Source organism: Puma concolor, chromosome B4 (assembly GCF_028749965.1).
Source record: "Puma concolor isolate L17-30 chromosome B4, mPumCon1.1.hap2, whole genome shotgun sequence".
Classification (NCBI taxonomy): Eukaryota; Metazoa; Chordata; class Mammalia; order Carnivora; family Felidae; genus Puma; species Puma concolor.
In genome coordinates, this window is record NC_141673.1 from 123,225,985 (window position 1) to 123,242,619 (window position 16,635).

General features: G+C 38.1%; 1 protein-coding gene across 16 annotated transcripts in view; it reads right to left on the reverse strand.

Moving 5' to 3' along the window:
• Positions 1-16,635, reverse strand: part of MLLT10 (MLLT10 histone lysine methyltransferase DOT1L cofactor) — a 241,101-nt gene that overhangs the window by 202,272 nt on the left and 22,194 nt on the right. The window contains exon 1 of one of the 16 annotated variants that reach the window (XM_086714791.1): positions 15,871-16,030. The exons of the other annotated variants lie outside the window; for them this stretch is intronic. The gene's annotated coding sequence lies outside the window, so the exon portion shown is untranslated. Of the gene's footprint in view, positions 1-15,870; positions 16,031-16,635 lie in introns of those variants that run through there. 16 annotated transcript variants of the gene reach the window in all.

Sequence of the window (16,635 nt, forward strand, 5' to 3'; positions counted from 1 at the left end):
TGTCTCCCTTTCTCTCTGCCCCTCCCCTGCTCATGCTCTCTCTCTCAAAAATAAACATTTTTTTTTTAACTTTAAAAAAAATAAAACAAAATAATCTATATTCTCTTGTGTTTTACAAAGGCTCAAGGTTAAAACAGAAATGAGCAACCTAGTGCCAAGGTTGTGGTCTCCAAACAACATTTCCCAAAGGAACCAGGACCCCTAAGAGATGTAGAGAATTCTTGGTCTAGGTCAAGTAAGTCCAGGTAACTTGTTCTATCAACTAGCCAGGAAGCAATAAAAGACTACTGTAGTCATGTCCAAAGGATTTATCAGCCAACCTAAAGAGGTTCCTGCCAGCCAAAGATGAAATCATTTAAGACCAATAAAAGATAATAACTGCAATGAACTGAAACACACCAAATATTTTTAAATCTGTAATAAAATTCATTTGTACTTCCAAAACAGCTAAGTAAGGTTATAAGAGAGAAACTCCTATACAGATAAACAGCCAGATTCTGGTTTCCCACTAGAAGTCAAAACTTGGAAGGAACCAGCAAGAAGTCTCCCATTTTTCAGGACTTACTTTTAGCCTGAAGGCAAATTTGTACATACAGGATCTGTCTCACTAACCTTGGACCATACCTGCACAGAACAAGCTTGAACCCAATTAAGGAAAAATGAAATAAAAGAAGATTTAAGCAACTGCTCAAAATATACAATAAGCAGTTTGAATCCAACCAAATCAACTGCCTGATAAAAGCAGTAACAATTTCCTCAAAGGAATATAAACAGAATCAAGGCTTCCCACATACAACATTCACAACGTCTAGAAAACAATCCAAATTACCTAATCTATTACGAACCAGAAAAATGTTAATCATGCTTACGATAAACGACAATCAATAAAGGCCAACCAACCTTAAGATGACCTAGACACTGGATTAAGACTTTAAATAGCGATTATAATAGAGTCCTAGGAGGCAAATAAAATGTACCTCTATGAAGTGAAATAAGAAATCCCGGGGCGCCTGGGTGGCGCAGTCGGTTAAGCGTCCGACTTCAGCCAGGTCACGATCTCGCGGTCCGTGAGTTTGAGCCCCGCGTCAGGCTCTGGGCTGATGGCTCAGAGCCTGGAGCCTGTTTCCGATTCTGTGTCTCCCTCTCTCTCTGCCCCTCCCCCGTTCATGCTCTGTCTCTCTCTGTCCCAAAAATAAATAAACGTTGAAAAAAAAAAAATTAAAAAAAAAAAAAAAAAAAGAAATAAGAAATCCCAACAAGAAACTATAAAAAAGAATTCAATAAAAATTCTAAAACCCAAAGCTAAAATTTGTGAAGTGAAAAATTTACTGGACAGATTTAACAGAATCAAGATGACAAATAGAGTCAGTGAGCTTGAAGCTACACTAACTCAAATCTTTACTCTGAGAGAAAATTGTGGGGAAAAAATGAACAAGGCTTCAGGGACCGACTGAATGGTATCAAGAAATCGAACATGTATAACTGATGGTCTGGAAAAGGAGGAAGAAAAGGGGTAGGGAGTAAGAATACAGAATATGAGAATACCAAAAAGAGTTCTGAAAACTAGTGGATGAAAATTTTGATTTGAAGAAAGACAACTTTACGGATTCAAAAAGCACAGGGAATCCCAAATAGCCAAACTGGTTGCTGAAAAGCAAACGCAGGGCAATCTCTTCAAGGAGCCAAGAGAAAATGACACATCAGATACAGGGGAACGGTGATTAGAGAAATGGCTGATTTCTCATCATAAAGTATGGAAGCCAAAAGACAGTAAAATAAAATCTTTAAAGTGCTTCAAGAAAAAGAACTGTAGTTCCACCCAGAATTCTGTATGCAACTAATATATCCTTCAAAAACAAAGGTGAAACAGATATTTTCACGTAAAAGGCAGTAAACAGAATTCATCACCAGGAGACATGGACTACAACAAAGGCTAATAGAAGAAGTTCTTCATAATAAAAGGAAATGGTACTAGATGAAAATATAAATCTTTAGGAAGTGAAGAAGAGGACCACAAATGGTAAATATCTGAAGAATATAAAAAATTTTAGTTAAATTCTCAAAACTACAAATGATTATTGAAAGCAAAAATTATAATACTGTTTTCTGGAGGTTATAACGTATAGATCTAACACATATAACAAGAGCATAACTGACAGCAGACAAACGGTACATCAAACAATCTCTATGGTTGCAAGATTTCTACACATTCAAGAAGTGATACAGTATTAACTGTAAGTGGTACACTATATAAATACACGATAAAAAGCCAAGGAAAGATATTGAAATTGCTAAAGAAATAAATGCTAAAAGGAATAGCTTTACAAAACTGATATATTAAAGTTTTAATCTATATGCAGGGGTGCCCGGGAGGCTCAGTCGGTTGAGCGACTGACTTCGGCTAAGGTCATGATCTTGCGGTGAGTTTGAGCCCCTCTTCTGGCTCTAAGTTGACAGCTCAGAGCCTGAAGCCTGCTTCAGTTCTCAGTCTCCCTCTCTCTGCCCTTCTGTTCATGCTCTGTCTTTCTCCCTCTCAAACATAAATAAATAAACTTTAAAAAAATGTTTTTTAATAAATAAAAGTAAAACAAAAGACATGCAAGACCAAAGACTGAAAACTACAAAATATAGGGAAGAAAAAAAAAAAAAACAAAGATGATCTAAATAAATGGAGATATACCTTGTAATTAAGAGGAAGACTTGTGGCACCCAGGGGACTCAGTGGGATAAGTGTCCAACTTCAGCCCAGGTCATGATCTCACAGTTCATGATTTCGAACCCCGTGTCAGGTTCTGTGCTGACACCTTAAGAGCCTGGAGCCTGCTTCAGATTCTGCCCTCCCCCCTCCCCCCCCCCCCCCCCCCGCCACTCTCCCACTCACACTCTGTCTCTCTCTCTCTCAAAAATAAACAAACATTAAAAATATTTTTTTTAATAGGAAGACTCAACATGTTAACATGTCAATTCTCCTCAAACTGACCTACAGATTGAAAGCAATGATAATCATAATCCTATCAACCTTTTTGAAGAAACAGAAAAGCTAATATTGTAATTTATATAAAGTGCTTAAGACTTAAAATATGCAAAGCAATCTTGATAAGGATGGAAAAGGTTGAAGGACTTGCAAATCTAACTTCAAGACTTACTATAAAGTACAAATAATCAAACTAGTATTACAATGATATAAAGACAGACAAATAAATCAATGGAGCCGAATGAAGACTCCTGCAATAGCCCACTTACGCAGCCAAGTGCTGTTTCACCAAAGCAGTTCAGTAAGGAAAGGAGACTCTTTTCAACAAATGGGGCAGAAACTGGTTATCCAGATGCAAACAACAGACCCTACAAAACTTAACTTGAGATACATTACAGACCTAAGTATAAATTAACAAAAACAAAGTTTTAGATGAAACAAAGCAAATGACCTTCATGATTTCAGGGTTAGGCAAAAGTGTCTTAGCTCATAGTAGACAATAAAGACAAAAAACTGACAGACTTCATCAGACAAATATTTCTGCTCATCAAAAGCACAGTTAAGTAAATGAGATGGGGTGCCTGGGTTGGCTCAGTCAGTTGAGCGTCCAACTTCAGCTCAGGTCATGACCTCACGGTTCATGGGTTAGAGCCCGGCGTCAGGCTCTGTGCTGACAGCTTGGAGCCTGGAGCTTGCTTTGGATTCTGTGTCTGCCCCTTTCTCTGTCCCCCCCCGCCCCCACCGTTCATGTTCTCTGTCTCAGAAATAAATAAACATTAAAAAAGAAAAGGAAAGGAGGGAAAAAAACACAGACTTGGAGAAAGTACTTACAAAACATTTATCTAACAAAAGACTAGTCTCCAGGACATGTAAGGATCTTTAAAAAGACAGAATTAAAAAGGGGGGGGGGGGGATTTTACCAAACTCTTCACAAGGGAAAACACACAAATGGTCAACAAGCAAATTAAAATGTGCTCAACATCACTAGTCATTATGAAAATGTACAATAAAACCATAATAATATCACTTCTAGTCGGGATTGAGTAAAAGGGACCAACTTCAACCTTTTGCATAAGATAACAAAAACCTAACAAAATGTATATGAAACAACAGCACTGAAGATTTTGGAAAAGTAATGAAAGACAGTGATCCTGGGAAACAAAAAACAAACAACAAGAGAGGCCATACATTTGCCCAGCTTACTGCCTTGAGTTTCCAGGCCATGAACAAGGCAGAAGGAACCCAGGCAGGGCATGTGGTCTCCCCAAGTTGAAGAAATAATGTTGGGCGTCCAAGAAAGCCAAGGCAGTTAGAACTCAAAAGGAATACTGGCACTGAGGAGAGAGCTAGAGAAAAAGAAAAAGGAAGAGATCTAAGGAGGCCTGTCCTAGAAAATACTGAGTAATCAGTACTTGCATGCGAGAGAACTATTCAAGGCCAGGTAGAGAACCACCAGTTGAATCAGAAATAACCCCAGCACCAGAACTCACAGAAGGATGCAAATAATGCTTGTTTCGGAAAGTCAGAATTAAAACACCCAATAATTAATACTGCATCAAAGTACTAAGAAGGATTATGCCTCCGAAAGTGGGAAAAGTTAACCCTAGACTAAACTGAGCTCTGGTCTATCTAAACAAAACATAAAACCAAGACCCAAAAGGGACAAACTTTTCTAATAACCATGTCACAGAACAAAGTACAAAAAGTATTTTTCGGCATACTAAAATAGAGAACATAACAAGATAAAATTCACAATGACTAAAAATCAATACAAACTTACAAGACATACACACAGAAGCAACAAATTACATCCAATAATGAAACAAGTACCAGTCAAACCAATCTTGAAATGACACATAACAAATTTAGTACACAAATCTTATAAAACAATTATAGTGAATACACTCACTGTAAAAAAGGTGGCAAAAACATTAAACATGTTAAGTAGAAATATGAATAAGAGTTTTTAAAAATTTGAACTTCTAGCGATGAAAATGACCAAGGTCTAAGATGAAAAATATACTGAAAAAAAAAGATGAAAAATATATTGTATAAGATTTACAGCACAAGAAATCAAGTAATAGCTAATAACTAAAATGAAACACATAGAAAAAATACTTTAAAAAATTAACAGAGTATGGGGCACCTGGCTGGCTCAGTAAATGGAGCACATGACACTTGATCTTGGAGTCGTGAGTTTGAGCCCCAAGAGTAGAGTTTACTTAAAAATAAATGAAGACAGTTTAAGTTAGCTGTAAGTTAACTTCAAAAGGCCAAATATACTTGAATTTGGAGCCACTAACAAGGAGATAATGCAGGTGAAAAAAATCGGGAAAAATGTCAACAATTTGCCATTCTTAATGATATTGTAAGCATACAGAACAAAAGCACTCTTTAAACACCAAGCAATAGAAACATAATGAAATGTAAACCATGTGTCAATATATCCAAAGAAATAAATGTAAACTAAAACATATGATTACAATTGGCAAAAATCTTTATATATAATATACTTTTAAGTATCTTTAAAGCAGCCAGAGAAACAGTTCATATTACATCATGGAGTATCAAAAAAAGTAAAAATGGTTATATCAATATCACTTAAAGTAGATTTAAAAATCAATATTATCGGGATGCCTGGGTGGCTCAGTCAGCTGAGCATCTGACTTCAACTCAGGTCATGATCTCACGGTTCATGGGTTCGAGCCCCACGTCAGGCTCTGTGCTGACAGCTCAGAGCCTGGAACCTGCTTCAGGTTCTGTGCCTCCCTCTCTCTCTCTCTCTGCCCCTCCCCTGCTCGTGGTCTGTCTCTCTCTCTCAAAAATAAAATAAACATTAAAAAAAATTTTTTTAATCAATACTATCAGAAAAAGGAGGCTTATTTCACAAAGACAGTGGGTTTAACAAAGGTGAATTCTACCAAACATTTAAAGAAGAGTTAATACCTAGTCTTCTCAAACTATTACCAAAAAAAAAAAAAAAAAAAAAGGAAGTAAAGCTTCGAAATTTATTTTACAAGGCCAGCATTAACCTGATACAAAAACCAGATAAAGACACTACAAGAAAAGAGAACTACAATCCTATCTAATATAGATGCAAAAATTCTCAACAAAATATTACCAACGGAATCCCACAATAATCAATAAGAATCATTCACCACAATCAAGTGGGATTTTTTTCCTAGGATACAAGTGTAGTTCAATATTTGCAAATGAATCAACATGATACATCACATTAATAGGAGAAAGGATAAAAATGATATGATGTCAATAGATGCAGAAAAGGCATTTGACAAAGTACAACATGTATACATGATAAAAACCCTCAACAAAGTAGGTGTAGAAGGAACATTTCTCAACATAATAAAGGCCATATATGAAAAACCCACAGCCAACATCATAGTCAACAGTGCAAATTTAAAAAAAGCTTTTCCTGTTAAGATCAGGGAGGAGACAAGGATGTTCACTCTGACCATTTTATTCAACACAGTACCAAAGTCCTAGCTGCAGCAATCAGACAAGAAAAAGAAACGAAAAGTATCCAAACTGGTAAGGAAGAAGTAAAACTGCCACTGTTTGCAGATGACATGATACTATACATACAAAGCTCTAAAGACTCCATCATTTTATTATACTGTAAATGAATTCAGTAAAATCACAAGATAAAAGAATAATAGAGTAATATACAGAACTCTGTTGCATTTCTATACATCAACAACAAAGTAGAGAGGGGGCTCTGGGTGGCTCAGTCGGTTAAGCATCCGACTTCAGCTCAGGTTTGTGGGTCCAAGCCCCACGTCAGGCTCTGTGCTGATAGCTCAGAGCCTGGAGCCTGCTTCAGATTCTGTGTCCCCCCGCCCCCACCCCCCGCCCCTCCCCTGCTCACACTCTAAGTAAGCACACATTTGAAAAAAAAAAAAAAAAAAAAAAAGAACAAAACTGGACCACTTTCTTAGTCACCCACACACACAAAAAAAACTCAAAATAGATTGAAAATCTAAATATAAGACCTAAAACCAGAAAACTCTTAGAAGAAAACATAGGCAGTAATATCTTTGACATCAGCCACAGAAAAATTTTTCTAGATATGTCTCCTCAGGCATATAAATAAAAGCAAGGATAAACTTTGGGACTACATCAAAATAAAATGCTTTCGCACAGCTGAGGATACCCTCAACTAAAAGCAATCCACTGAACAGGGACAATGTTTGTACATGATAAATCTGATAAGGGGTAAATATTCAAAATATACAAAGAGGGGCACCTGGGTGGCTCAGTCAGTTAAGCGTCGGAATTCGGCTCAGGTCATGATCTCGCAGTCCGCGAGTTCGAGCCCTGCGTCGGGCTCTGTACTGACAGCTCAGAGCCTGGAGCCCGTTTCAGATTCTGTCTCCCTCTCTCTCTACCCCTCCCCTGTTCATGCTCTGTCTCTCTCTGTCTCAAAAATAAATAAATGTTAAAAAATAAAAATAAAATAAAATACAAAGAACTTACACAACTCAACACACACACACACACAAAAAAATCTGATTAAAAAGTGGGCAAAAGCCCTGAATGTACATTTCTCCAAAGGAGACATACAGAAAAAGAAACCCTCATGCACTGTTGGTGGAAACTCAACGGATGCAGCCATTGTGTAAAATAGTATAGTGATCCCTCAAAAAATTAAAAGTAGAAGTATCATATAATCCAGTAATTCCACTTGAATATTTACCGAAATAAAACAAAAATACTAATTCAAAAAGATACATGTACTTCTATGTTTACTGCAGTATTATTTACAATAGCCAACATATGGAAGCAACCAAAGTGTCTATGGATAGATGAATAAAGAAGGTGTGCATGTATGTGTAGGTAATGGAGTATTACTCAGCCATTAAAAAAAAAAAAGAATAAAATCTTTCCATTTGCAACAACATGAATGAATCTAGAGAGTATAATGCTAAAATAAGTCAGCCAGGGAAAGACAAATTCCATATGATTTAGCTTACGTGTGGAATCTAAAAAAGAAAACAGTAAGTGAACAAACAAAACAGAAACAGACCCATAAATACAAAGAACTGGGGGCTGCCAGAAGGGAAGGTGGGGAATGGGGAGTAAAATGGAAAACAGTAAAATGTAAGTCGGTAAAATAGATAAGAACAATAATAAAGGTGATTAGATTAATGATTATGTTGATGAGCACTGAGAAATGTATAGAATTGTTGAATAATATTGTACCCCTGAAACTAATGTAACACTATGTTAATTACACTTCCATAAAAAGACATAAAAAAATCAACAATATCAGGAAAAAAGAGGACCATTTTACAAAGATAAAGGCTTTAACTCATTAAGACAATATAAAAATCCTAAACATTTACTCATCTAGTAACAGCTTCCAACTACATGATGTAATAATAACAGAACTACAAAAAGAAATGGGAAAATCCACAATTATATATGGAGATTTCAACAAACCTCTCTCAATTGGTAGAACGAGTAAACAGAAAATCAGTAAGAATATAGTAACTTTGAACAACATTATCAACCAGAAGAACACCATCAAACAAACTGACATTAAGTGACATTGACAGGATACTCTACACAAACTAGCAAAATACACATTCTATTCAAGGACATATGGAAGATTCACCAAGACAGATCTATATTCAGGCCATGAAACAACTACTGATAAATTTTAAAGGTTTCAAGTAATACAAAGAATTTTCTCTGACGAGTAAGTCAAAAAAGAAACCAAAAGAGAAAATTGAATCTATTTTTAAATGAATGAAAATGAAAACAAAACTTACCAAAATCTGTGCAAGGCAGTTAAAAGCAATAATTGAGGGGAAAAGTTACAGCACTAAATACCTGTTAGAAATCTCAAATCAATGACTTCACCTTCTACCTCAAGAAATTAAAGGACAAAAACAAAAGAAGAAATAAGGATCAGAGCAGCAATCAATGAAATATAAATCAAAAACAACAGAGCCAACTCATTGAAATCAAAGGCTACACTTCCTCCATTTACTGGATGATGGAGATGTACTTTTCCCTCTTAGGCAATGCAAACAAAACCTGTAGACACTATAAATGAAACAAATACATTCTGAAAAATGTTAAGAAGGCAAATTAGCTAGAAACCACAGGACTCAAGGAATAACATGGCACTGAGGTTCCATAGGTTTTCTTTTTGCCTAATATATCCCACTCTTTGATTGGACAAAGTCAGCAACCCAGAAGCACCGACAAGCACAGAACAGACCCCCCCCACCCCCAAAAAAAGCTCAAATGAAAGGACTCCTCTCTCTTGCTAGACAAACAACCAGGAAGGGCTCATATTAGCTAGGAAAAGAAAACTTTTAGACAGTAGCTGCTCTACTCCAGCACATTACCACAGAAAAAGCTGATCCCACCCACTCCTGCAATGGTCAAGCAAGGAACCTAGACATCCACTCTTGTGAGATTATGAGTCATTCCAAGACTACCCCTGGGGTAGTGTAAGAGCAGAACAAACAGGGAACCAGAATTCTCAACCTCACTGGCTGGTAATGAGCATGTCCCCCCACTGTGTCAATGGAGACAACAAGGGAAGCCTGGACTTTCACCTCCATCTGGCAGTAACAAGGAAACTGATCCTGTCCCTGGGGTGGTGTCAGAACATCTAGCAAGGAGTTAGGAGTTTCACCAACACACAGTGGTAAATGAAGCCATATCCATTGTGGCGATCAGGTAGAGCACCATCATACGCACCTCTGCTTAGCATTAACAAGCAGCCTCCCTCAAATGTCAACAAAGGCCCAAGAGGGAATGTGAACTTCATCCCACATGTGGCATAAGGAGATGCCAACCACAACTCCTCAAATCAGACAAGTGTCAGAAAAAGCCAGCTAAAACAGGTTTGTGTAAGATGCAAAGTCCCAAAACATAATACAAAAACGTTCAGGTTTCAATCAATCATTTGTCATAGGGGCACCTGGGTGGCTCAGTTGGTTAAAGATCCAACTCCTGATTTCAGCTGAGGTCATGATCTCATGGTTTGTGGGTTTGAGCCCCACATCAGGCTCCATGCTGGCAGTGTAGAGTCAACTTGGGATTCTCTCTCCCTCTCTCTCTGCCCCTCCCATGCTCTCTCTCTCTCTCTCTCTCTCTCTCAAAATAAATAAAATCATTTGTCGTAACAAAAACCAGAAGATCTCAAATTGAATGAAAAAGACAATCAACAGATGTCAACACGTAAATATTTGTAATTTTAACATCTGACAGAGGTTACAATTATCCTTTTTTTTATTCTTCTTAAGAGAGACAGCATGAGTAGGGGTGGGTCAAAGAGAAGAGATGGACAGAGGATGTGAAGCAGGCTCTGCACTGGCAGCAGTGAGCCCAATGTGGGGCTCAAACTCACCAACCGTGAGATCATGACCTGAGCCGAAGATGGATGGATACTCAACCAACTGAGCCGCTCAGGCACCCCAGGATGTTAGAATCTTCTGATAAAGATTTAAAAACAAAACAAAAAAAAATTTTAATGTTTATTTTTGAAAGCGAAAGAGAAAAAGACAGAGTGCAAGCAGGGGAGGGGCAGAGGGAGAGGGAGATACAGAATCCAAAGCAGGCTCGACTCCGAGCTGTCAGCACAGAGCCCAATGTGGGGCTCGAACCCACATATCATGAGATGACCTGAGCCAAAGTCGGACGCTTAACCGACTGAGCCACCCAGGTGCCCCCTGATGAAGATTTTAAAGCACCCATAATAAAAATGACTAAATGAGGAATGCCTGGCTGGCTCAGCCGGTACAGCATACAACTCTTGATCTCAGGATTATAAATTCAAGCCCCACACTGGGTGTAGAGATTAAATTAAATCTTTTTTTAAAAAATGATTCCAGGGGCACCTAGATGGTTCAGTCAGTTAAGCATCTGACTCTTGATCTTGGCTCAGGTCATGATCTCACGGTTCTTGGGTCAAGCCTCACATCAGGCCCTACACTGACAATGCGGAGCCTGCTTGGGATTCTCTCTCCCCCTCCCTCTTCCCCTTCCCTGCTTGCATTCTCTAATATATAAACTTAAAAAATATAAATAAATAAATGATTCCATGAGCAATTACAAACACAGAAATGAAATATAAAAAGCCTCAGAAAAAAATCTAAAATATAAAGAACCAAATGGAAAATTTTAGAACTGAAAAGTACAATAAACAAAATTAAGAGCTCAATATGTGACTTCAATAGCAGAATCAAGGAAAGAGAGTAAAAGAATCCATGAGCTAGATGATATAACAATCAAAATTATTCAATATAAACAACAGGGAAGAGTGTGAAGAAATAAAAATGAACAGATCCTCAAAGACCTTTGGGACCATAACAAAAATTCTTAACATTTATGTCATCAGTCTCAAGAAGAAAAGGAGATATAAAGTGGGACTACAAAAGTACTCAATCAGTTGGGTGGCTCAGTCAGTTGAGCATCCAACTTTGGCTCAGGTCATGATCTCACAGTTCATGGGTTCGAGCCCCAGGTCGGGCTCTGTGCTGACAGCTCAGAGCCTGGAGCCTGCTTTGGATTCTGTGTCTCCCTCTTTCTCTGCCCCCCCATCTCTCTCCCAAAAATAAACATTAAAAATTTTTTTAAAAGCAGAAAAAAGAAAAAGTACTCAAACAAAGAATGACTGGGGGCACACAGGTGGCTGAGCATATGACTTTGCCTCAGGTCACGATCTCATAGTTCATGAGTTCAAACCCCACAGTGGGCTCTCTGCTGTCATCTCAGAGTCTGCTTCAGATCCTCTGTCCCCCTCTCTCTTTGCCCTCCCCCCCCCACTCAAGCTCATTCTCTCAAAAATAAATAAAACATTAAAAAAAAAGAATGGCTGAAAATGTTTCGTTTTGGTAAGACATAAAACTACAGAATCAAGAAGCTGAGCAAATCTCAAAAGGGATAATTCAAAAGGCAACTACCCCTAAACACATCCTGATTAAACTTCTGAAATCTAAAAACAAGGAAGGTATCTTGAAAAGAAGCCAGAGAAAAACATTTTCTTTATACAATAAAATTAACTTGGGAGCAAATTTCTCATCAGAAATCAGAGGCCTGGGGTGCCTGGGTGGCTCAGGTTAAGCATCTGACTTTGTCTCAGGTCATGATCTCACGGTTCGTGGATTTGAGCCCCACATCAGGCTCAGTGCTGACAGCTCAGACCCTAGAGCCTGCTTTGCATTCTGTGTTTCCCTCTGTCTCTGCCCCTCCCCTACTTGTGCGAGCGCTCACGCGCTCTCTCTCTCTCTCAAAAATAAACATTAAAAATGTTTTAAATAAATTAATAACAAAAGAAACCACAGAGGCAAGAAAGTGACACAATATTGAAAGAGGAAGTTGTGAAGAAAATGAAAAAAAAAAAAATCAACTCAGTGAAAATCCTAAAACCTGTGGGACATACTAAACCAGTAATAAAAGGGAAATTTATAACCATGCACAGAAAAGTCAGAGTCTCAAATCAATAATCGAAGCTTCTACCACAGGAAACTAAAAAAAGAACAAAATAAACCCAAAGCAAGCAGACAGCAATTAAAAATAAAGAGAAGTCAGTAAAATTTAAACTAGAAAAAAAAAAGAAAAATCAACAAAACAAGGAAGGAGCTGCTTCTCTGAAAAGATCAATAAAATTGATAAACCTCTAGCAACGCTGACAAAGAAAAGGAAAGGGATATCAGCACAGAACCTGCAGACAACAAAAAGATAATCGGGGAATACCATGAACAACTTCACACGCATAACTGACAGCTTAGAGAAGATGGATCCCTTCCTTGAAAAACACAAACTACTCTGACTCACCAATTATGAAACTGGTAATGTGAATAACCCTGTAACTATTTTAAGTTTTTTGGGGTTTTTTGTGGGGTTTTTTTGGTTTTTTTTTTTTAGTAATCTCTACATCCAATATGGGGCTTGAACTCATGACTCTAATATCAAGAGTCATATGCTCTTCCAAATGAGCCAGCCAGAAACTCATAGCCCTGTAACTATTTTTAAATTTTAATTTGTACCTTAAAAACTACCAAAAAAGAAATATGAAGGCCCAGGTAGTTTCAGTGGACAACTGTACCAACCATCTAAAGAATTAACACCAATTCTATACAATCTCTTCCAGGAAACAGAAAAAGCAGCATTTCTCCCAACTCATTCTACAAAGCTAGTATTACTCCAATACCAAAACCATATAGAACATGAAAAGAGAACACTACAGGGGCGCCTGGGTGGCGCAGTCGGTTAAGCGTCCGACTTCAGCCAGGTCACGATCTCGCGGTCCGTGAGTTCGAGCCCCGCGTCGGGCTCTGGGCTGATGGCTCAGAGCCTGGAGCCTGTTTCCGATTCTGTGTCTCCCTCTCTCTCTGCCCCTCCCCCGTTCATGCTCTGTCTCTCTCTGTCCTAAAAATAAATAAACGTTGAAAAAAAAAATTTAAAAAAAAAAAAAAAAAGAAAAGAGAACACTACAGACCAGTATCTCTCATGACTAGAGAGATGAAAAAATCCTTAACAAAATATAAATAGAATCCTGTAACACATAAAAAGAGTTATGTGCCATATCGAGCGGGGCTTACTCCACTTAAGTTAAATATTCAAAATCAATGAACGTAATCTACCATATTAACAGGTTTAAAAAAAAAAAAAGTACATCTATTAATGCCAGAAAAAGCACCTAACAAAATTCAACACCCATTTGTGACTTTTTAAAATAAATACATAAGAATGGGGCACCTGGGTGGCTCAGTGGGTTGGGCTCAGGTCATAAGCTCATGGTTAGTGCGTTCAAACCCTGCATCAGGCTCTGTGCTGACAGCTCAGAGCCTGGAGCCTGCTTCAGATTCTGTGTCTCCCTCTCTCTCTGTTCCTCCCTTGCTCGTGCTCTGTCTCTCTCTCTCTCAAAAATAAAGATTAAAAATTTTTTAATAAATACATACACACATACATAAGAAAAATAGGAATACAATGCAGGTAACTTCCTCAACTTCATACAGACATCTACAAAAACCCTACAGTGGTTTTCATCATCTACAAAAAAGCCTACTTAGTGGTTTTCATCATGGAATCAATCCTTTCCCCAAAGGTCTTAAATCTTAAATCCAAACCATGCTGAGATTTCTAGCCAGAAATTTCACTAAAGGCGTACAAATTGAGAAGGAAGAAATAATAATAACCCTACAAAGAAAATCCCAAGGAATCTGTAATAAAACTCCTCTAATTCATACAAGAATTCAGCAAGGTTGCAAAATCTAAGGTAAAAATCAATTGTTACTACCATGCCATGACACCAAAATTAAACATTCAATACTACTTCTAACTGCTTCCCCAAAAATTAAATACTTAGGTATAAATCCACAAAATGTATATAGGACTTGTAGGCTGAAAACTACATAAAAGTGCCAAAAGATGGGCACCTGAGTGGCTCAATCAGTTAAGTGTCTGACTTCAGCTCAGGTCATGATCTTGGCGTCCATGAGTTCAAGCCCGGCATCAGGTTCTGTGCTGACAGCTCAGAGCCTAGAGCCTGCTTCAGATTCTGTGTCTCCCTCTCTCTCTGTCCCTCCCCAAGTTGCACGTGCACACGTTTACGAGTACTCTCTCTCTCTCCCCCCCCCCAAAAATAAGCATTTTAAAAAATTATTTAAAAAAGAGGTCAGTGAGAAATACAATACTTATAGTAAAAATACTATGGACAAGGGAAAAAAGTTTCCCTCCACCAACAGTTAAGATACACTACAGGAGGGGCCCCTGGGTGGCTCAGTTGGTTGAGCATCCAACTTCAGCTCAGGTCATGATCTCAAGAGATCAAGAGTCGCATGTTCCATGGACTGACCCAACCAAGTGCCCCCACTATTTATCTTTTTATATTTTTGAACCATGTCAATATATCACCTTACCAAAAACTAAGTAAGTTAATTCAAGCTATTGCAATTCTCCAGACCAAAAAAAAAAAAAAAAAAAATTAAAGCTTAAATTATGCCAATGACTATAGAGGTAAAGAAATCAAATTAAAAAAAAATTTTTAATGTTTATTACTTTTGAGAGAGAGACAGAGAGCAAGCAGGGGAGGGGCAGAGAGAGAGGGAGACACAGAATCGGAAGCAGGCTCCAGGCTCTGAGCCGTCAGCACAGAGCCCGATGCAGGGGTCGAACCCACAGATTGCAAGATCATGACCTGAGCTGAAGTCGGCCACTTGACCGACTGGGCCACCCAGACACCCTGAGAAATCAAATTTAAGATGCCTAGGATACCTAGATACAGATATCCAGAAGGTAATTGCAAATATGGATCTGAAGGCTAGAAAAAAATTATTCAGGTGATATTATTAATACTTAGATCCCCAAGCATACATCATAATTTTTCACAGAGTTAAGATAATCAAACAAACAAGCCAGAAAAGCAATCGTGTAACTTAAATTTTAAAGGAAGGAAGGAAGTAACGCCAAACAGGAAACCAAAAGGCAGTATGTTTAAAGAGGTTAGAAGAAAGCAGCTTCCCAAAAGTCATGAGAAGAGAGAGTTGCAATGGAGTGATCAGTTTTTACAATGACACTAGTGATCACAGAGCAACTGAGTGATCACAGTTCTAAATGCTGACAAGTGGATCAAAGAGAATGAAAACTGAAAAAATGTTGGATTTGCCCATTTGAAGTTAACAGCATAATCAACAATGGCAGACTTAGAGCCAAATGTAATAATATCAAAGGTGAAATGAACAGGAGTTTGTGATATCTTATGCACTTATTTATTTACACTCAAATTTTTTTCAGAAAAGGATCTGAGGCAGTGCACACATTAACAACCTGTATTATAACAACAAAAAATAGAAAAATGAACATTGAAAGCCAGTATGAAGGTCATCCCCCTGATTTAGGGAAACTGCTCTTACCCCTGACTCCAACTATGTAGTTCTAGTGAGGGTTGCCATTCATAGTACCCTCCCCACTCCAGCCACAGGGATGGTGGGTACATGATCCAAGACAGGCCAATCAGAGTCCTTCCCAGGATTCTTCAAGAGAGCCCCTTCTTCTGGTAGAAGGGGCTGGGAAGATGAGGGCCAAGAGCTGCCAGCAGTCATGGTTCCAGCCTCATGAAGTAGAGAGTCTGTAGTATGAGAGAATGAAATCAACACGCAGAGAAACAGAGATAAGAGGTGAAGTCCTAAACCCCACAGGAGGAGAAGGAAGAAACAAACATACTAATAATCAGATTAATATAACTGATGTAACTAAAGACCAGATTTGGTTCTGGGCTGCCTGACAGCCAGAACAAAAAGAAAAACAGAATGTGTATCACCAGAGCTATCAAAAAGGAGGAAATATACCAAATCCTCAAGGGAGTCACTTTTCCTGATGCTAAGTTATTAAAAGAATTTCTGGTACACGAACTTTTATATAAGGATTACTAAAAGACGAAATGGACAAGTGTCCATGATGAGAGTCTTACAGCAAATACAGATTTCATACACAGCTGCTTAAAATGACAACAAAGTTGTATCTCAATCATTATGTACAACTAAGAGGCTAGACTATACTAGACAGGTGAAGCAGAAGTATCAACTACAGCTTTATTCTTCCAGGAAGCTCGCTAGGGAAAGAGAAAAGACAAGAAATGAAAAGGGAAAAATGTAAAGGGAAAGTAGAATCCATGGGAA